Here is a 6,862-nt window from a genome sequence, read left to right on the forward strand (position 1 = left end):
CCTAAGCCGTTGGCTTAACTTCCTGAGTATTATGGAGGTTCAGGATACTTCGTTGGTTGAATAGGCAGCCAAAACCTGGGTCAAACCTCATTGACTTTCTGGACAATGCGTGTGCAGTTAATTTTCTTCCATGGGCTCCGGTCCATGCATCCATAGTTCAGGTGAACACTTTTGCCTCTGCCCCAAACACAACATTGCTTTCTACTGAAAATAATATGAGCGTTGGAGAAATCGTATTCATGTGAAGATGTATACGTAGACAAGTGCCATCTTTTTTCTTAGGATCTTATGAGGCAGTTCCTTATAATATTGACAAGGATGCTCGGCATACGGGCTTCGACCAAGGAGTCCCATTTCTTCTGCAGTCGGCGGCTCCAGAAGAATTGCTGTCAGCTTCTCTTGATTCTAGTGTCCTTGCACTGGGTAAAAGACTCCCTTTCCTGCTTTCAGAACGGAATCCAGCGACTACCTCCAGGTATAACATATTTTGGCAGGATGAGTTTCTTGTCATCCACGGGTTCGTGAATGACGTGGTGAAAGATCCTCGTGGAAATCTTTCCCCTGCGATTTTGGCGAAACATCCATTGTTAAGGGATCTTCCCACAGTTAAGCAGAAATCTCTTAGCCCGTATATGAGCAGTCCCCAGAAAAGAGAGCGAAGGTCGAAAAATCGTGCAGACGGCTTCCAATCGGGTTCGATAGCTCTTGTGACTTTCAGTTCTTCCAACACACGGGTATGCATGAACTCCTTATTAACTTGATTGGATTATACAAATCTTTTGTTTTGTTGCTGATCATCTCATTCTCTCTTTTTTTTTTTTTGAAACTCAGGGTCTTGACAGCACGAACGCCTTTTCCCAACTCGCGCATAACCATAAGATGGCGTCTCTCAAAAAAAGTGGGTGGAAACACTGAGTCTTCCCACGGTGAAGGAGAATCCGAAGAGAAGGAAAGTTTGGAATCCAGTGATGATGAGAATACCTCTTCTGAAAGTAACGATGAGTCTTCTTCTAGTGAGCCCTCAGACGAGTCGGTGAATTTTCCACACATGTGTTTTTTTCTTTCTTCTTGAGCTATTTATTTGGAATAAATGCTTAATCGATAATATTGCAGGAAGGAAACATTCTTGGAGATAAACCTGAGAGAGAGAATCTTCACAGTGAAGATATAACTTCATCTCCAATCATGGAAGTTGTACCCGTTGGTAATCTGGAGATAGAGGTTGATCGTCCTGGAAAGGTTGCTATGCTTCAAATGGTGCATAACGCTTCTATTGGTGCTAGTTCCATTGTTACCAAAGAACCCTTGTTTGTTGCGGGTTCAGCTGGAGGCGCCGCTTTCGTCCCTCCATTCTTGACTCTTTATGAAGATCACGTGCTGATTGGAGGTTTCAGTGTACCAGTTAAGTATGAGGCATTGTATACCAAGATATGGAAAAGGTATGGACATATTGCAACATCCAAAATGATCACTAGCCGATTTGCGCTGGTCAAGCGCGTGGAAGAAGCTTTATCTTCGATTAATGACATGTGCAATGTGACTGGCCATACTGTTTCTGGAGATGTAGTCTCAAGCTGGAAGTTTCACCGAGATATGTACGTAGACTTTGAGTTCAACGTCTCTTGGTTCTGTAAAGGTTTTTCCGAGATCCAAAAGTTGCAGGCTGAAGCGATCGAAGGTCCCTCTGCGGATGTGATCAACCAATAGGAATCAGAAGTTGAAAGGTTGTCTCAGGAGTTGAAGCTGAAACAGACGGCTCTTCAAAGCGCGAAGGATGATTTCTTCAAGAAGAACAAACCATTGTTGAGTGATTTCCCTTGAATATCTTCTGAACTTCCTTTTCTTAGGGTTTTTTTTTAAAGGAAAAAAAAAACACCTAGTTTATGGTTTGATTTTCTGGTTTTTGGATTAATAGATAATTGCTTCTTATGAGGGTTTTGGATTATTTTTGGAATGAACTTTTTTTTTTTAAAGAATGCCACTTTGATTACGACTGTGAGTAGCATAATTATTCCAGAAAAGTCATGAAACCATGAATGTCGTATGAAAATGGAAAATATGGGATAATATGAAATCTTGGGATAACATAGATATCAGTTTCTATTATCAATGTTGAAACTCAAAGAAATAGGTCGTGTAACACTGCCTGACAAAACTTACTCGATTTTAGGGTCTTTCAACAAAACTGGATTCTCTGGGTGTAAATCTGTGTTTTGTGGGTGATGTCGTCCATACTGCGAGAAGTCCTCATTCGTTCTGTGAAACTTCTTCATGTCGATCCGTGGTAAGACAGAGAATCTCCAGTCCCCAGACGCAATTCTCTTGAATCTATCTTTCCTTGGACAACACGCTTCAGGGCATCCCAAATCTTCTCGTGTGACAAAATTGGATGATGGATATTGCAACTGAGAGATTAACCTCCCACTGTGGTCGCCAATTGTTTGAGGGTGAAAACGGTTTCTGCTGGTGTTTGAGGGTGAAAACGGTTTCTACTGATTTTGGTAATTTCGGGTGTGTGGGTGAGAAACGAATTTAGCCCTAAACAATGTACTGCAAGGGAGTACTTTAGATTCGAGAGATCAATCTGTACAAATCCGACCTAAACCAAGAAATGGTCGTTCCAGACTTGCTTCGGTCACAAAGTGAAGAAGAAGGGTTGGTTTTGGGGAGGGAAGCGAAGAAAGTGTTGAGACCAGAATAGTTGATTCTGGAAGAGTAGTTGTTTCACGACTTGTATCAGAAAGTGGGAAGCTAACAGATGGAAAGCTAGCAAATGTTTTCTGAGTGTTGTATCCTCCTGACCTGAATTTTTTGTTCAGTGGAAATAGGTAATGCCTATTTATACAAGTCGAAGTGAAACGTACTCTGGTCTTATTAAGTTGTTGCAGGCCTTCGTTTTGGTAGCCGCATAGGGAAGGCCAGCATGGTATGGCGCGGCAAGGTGGTTGGCATGACATTGGCACATGTGGCATGGCATGCCTTGGCGCGGTTTGGTGTGGCCAAAACTATGGTTTTGGGCCAAAGGTTACCATGCGTTGTTTGGCGACCTTGGACGGCTAGGATTTGCATATAGGATGGAAGGGTGGTCGTTGATCGTCGCCCGCCTTCGTTTTGGTAGTCGCATGGGGATGGTCGACATGGTATGGCGCGGCAAGGTGGTTGGCATGCCATTGGCACATGTGGCATAGCTTGCCTTGGCGCGGTTTGACGTGGCCAAAACTAGGGTTTTGGGACAAAGGTTACCATGCGCTGTTTGGAGACCTTGGACGTCTAGGATTTGCATCCAGGATGGAAGGGTGGCCATTGATCGTCGCACACCTTCGTTTTAGTAGCCGCATGGGGAAGGCCGGCATGGTATGGCGCGGCAAGGTGGTTGGCATTCCATTAGCACATGTGGCATGGCATTCCTTAGCGCGGTTTGGCGTGGTCAAAACTAGGGTTTTGGGCCAAAGGTTACCATGCGTTGTTTGGCGACCTTGGACGGCTAGGATTTTCATCTAGGATGGAAGGGTGGTCATTGATCGTCGCACGCCTTCGTTTTGGTAGCCGCATAGGGAAGACCGACATGGTAGGGCCAAGGACAATGGCGCGGATGGCTTGGCATAGTGGGGCCTAGGGTTTGGTACGGACGGCTTGGCATGGTGGGGCAAAGGAAAGGTGCGGTTGGCTTGGCATGGTGGGGCCAAGGGTTTGGCATGCCATTGGCGCATGGTGCGGCTAGCATGGTTGGGGCCAAGGCAAGGCGCGGTTGGCTTGGCATGGTGGGGCCAAGGGTTTGGCATGTCATTGGTGCATGGTGCGGCTAGCATGGTTGAGGCCAAGGCAAGGTGCGGTTGGCTTGGCATGGTGGGGCCAAGGGCTTGGCATGCCATTGGCGCATGGTGCGGCTAACATGGTTGGCATGCCTTGGCGCAGTAGACGTGGATGGCATGGTTCGCCATTGGCACAGTGGTGCGGCTGGCATGGTTGGCATGCCTTGGTGCGGAGATGTGGCTGGCATGATTTTTCATTGGCACAATGGTGCGGATGGCATGGTTGGCATGCCTTGGCGCGGAGATGTGGCTGGCATGGTTTTTCATTGGCACAGTGGTACGGCTGGCATGGTTGGCATTCCTTGGCGCGGAGATGAGGCTGGCATGGTTTCCATTGGCACAGTGGTGCGGCTGGCATGGTTGGCATGCCTCGGCGCGGAGATGTGGCTGGCATGGTTTGCCATTGGTACAGTGGTGCGGCTGGCATGGTTGGCATGCCTTGGCGCGATAGCATGAGAATTAGGGTTTGGTATAGATGATGTCGGTCAATGTTAAGGGTTCTGTCGTGGAACATGACACATAAAAAAAATGTACCCTGGTAATTCTTAAGTAGGCATACTGATGGATTCAATAAATGTGCTAATGGTCATAGTGACGTCATGTCAGTTGTATGGTTTTACGATTTTAACCCTAAGCTAAAAACCACCATCAACATTAAATCCCATGCTTAGCTCGGAACAGGAGCATTGTTGCGAGGTAAGCATAAGATGGTGACGGGAAAGGAAAAAAATCGAAGCAACAAGTCGTGGAAAGATGGTCAGGAAGGTCCGACTAACCTTTTTCGAGAGGTAAGGAGAGTCCATGATCCTCGTGTTTGGCGGCCTTGCGTAGATTCTATTCGTGATGTAGACCGTGAAGTGGTGAGATGAAGATCATCGGCTTAGTCTGGCTATGCATCACCTTGGATGGGTTAGGGAACATCATGACGCTGGCTTGGCGAGTTTTCGGTGTTGGTGCGGCAAGTCATGGCGCGGATAGCTTGGTATGGTGGGGCCAAGGCAATGGCGCAGTTTGGTGAGGCAAAGCATGCGTGGACGGCCTGGCATGTGGGGTCAAGGCATGGCGCTGTCCTGGAAAGGGAAGCATGGATAACGGCTTGGCATGGTGGGGCCAAGGAAATGGCGCGGACGGTCTTGGCATGGTGATTGGTCTTCGCGGGCCCGGTTACCTTTTTTCCTTACTTGACTCAAATTGGAAGTCCTTTCCTTATTCAAACTCCCAAGTATCATGCCTATAAAAGGAGGGATGACCTCTCCTTTTACTTCACACCTATTTTTTTTTTTATTCTGGCTGTGTGGTAACAGTAAAGCAGGCGAGCGACTCCCAGGTATGTTTTCCAACACTTCTTCTTTAACTTGCTTTTCATGTTTTTTTTTTGTGTTAGTGCAAACCCTAGCTGTAGGCGTACCTTTTCATGACCTTGTAGAAATATTGTCCTTATGCGTTGATATGAATCCTAGTCGTAGGTATGCTTTGTACGAACTTGTAGTAACATTTATGCGTGAATACCGTAGTGATGTTGGCCGCCTCAATTACCGTGCAAAGTAGGCATGCATGAGCTGGTAATTGTCATTCCCTTACCGCGAAAACCTAGCTTCTAGGGTTTACTCCTTTTTCCTGGTGTGACCGTGTGTATGGTTCCCGTGGTGGGGCGCGCCTCCTCGGCCGGGCGCAAATTTCCCGTTGCAGGGTACGGTCTTGGCATGAGGAGGTGATGCAGTCAATCCCCATTTCTTTTCCTATGCGCATTATGACTTTGAAACAAATTGGCTTGCATCCAGGATGGATCTCCTATGTCTGATAAAGTAACTTCCATGCACTTTCCGTAATAATTTCTCTTCGTATTGTTCCATTGTAGTTATTTCGAAGGTGGAAGTAGCGTGGAGAATTTCCGTTAGGATGTCATTTGCGAAAAGTTCTGCTGTATCGAAAGATGTTGGCAATTCCAAGCCAAACATAGATGATGAGTTCTTTACAACATCTGCCACGATTAGGAGAAATCATCCCAAGTATGTGTCGATTCTTCTGATTGGTCCGGAAAGTGAAGGAGAGGCCCGGTCGGTTCGGACAGGAGGTGTAATAAGGTTTTGTCTTCAGAGGAAAGAGTATAATGCTTCTCCTATTGAATTTAAATCTCTGTGAGTCTGTTGCGTTCCTTTGAGAAATGGATGCGATTCATGATGAGCCAGGAATGTGTAAAAGCCAGTTTGACCAAGGCGCAGATCATTGATGCTGTCGCAGCTTCCGCAGTGCTTCAAATTAGGAAAGATATTCCAGGCTTGGTTGTTTTTATTTCCAAATGGTGTCTGATGTGGTTTTTACAGTGGTAAGTAAAGTATCGTTCGCTCGGACTTTTTAAAGATTTTGATTTCAGACTTAATTTTGATTTCACTTAATGTTACGAGAGATTGGGACTCAGGATTCCACCAATAAATTCATTCATGTGATTCATATATTTATTCTAGACAATTATAGCTCAAATAGAGTATTGACTCTGTTTCTTTGCCAAGGTAGAGTTTTGAAAAGAAACGACTGTAAATCTAAAGCATGGGATATCAAAAGACTTAACCTAAGTATAACCCATCAATTGAAATCACAACCGTTCAATAAAAACCATAAAACAATTAATAATCCATGCAAAAAGTCATGAAAGAATTAAATATAATTACCACACGCATGAAATATGGCTTCCTCCATCATCCCAGTGTTGGAATTTAGCTCCTCATATCAAAAACACGCACAAAATAACAATCCATTGCTCAGAAAGGTGTTTTATTGCAGAAATTGTGTAACACAGAGATTTGCAACGCTGTAAGAGTGTTACAGACGTCACGGTTACAATCTTCTAAGACTCTAGAAGAACGATAGTTTTCTAGTATAGCACAACTGCGACTGTCTCTGTAGGTCCAATGTTCTTCGTTTTCTCCTTCTTCAGCAGCATAGAACACCTCTGCAAGTCTTCTTTCTTCGATTCTATGGCTTCTGACCGGACCCCTAACTCCCATCCCACTTCGTAGACCTCACAAAAGCCTATATATATACACAACAGG

The sequence above is a fragment of the Papaver somniferum genome, chromosome 2 (genome assembly GCF_003573695.1).
Source record: "Papaver somniferum cultivar HN1 chromosome 2, ASM357369v1, whole genome shotgun sequence".
Lineage (NCBI taxonomy): Eukaryota > Viridiplantae > Streptophyta > Magnoliopsida > Ranunculales > Papaveraceae > Papaver > Papaver somniferum.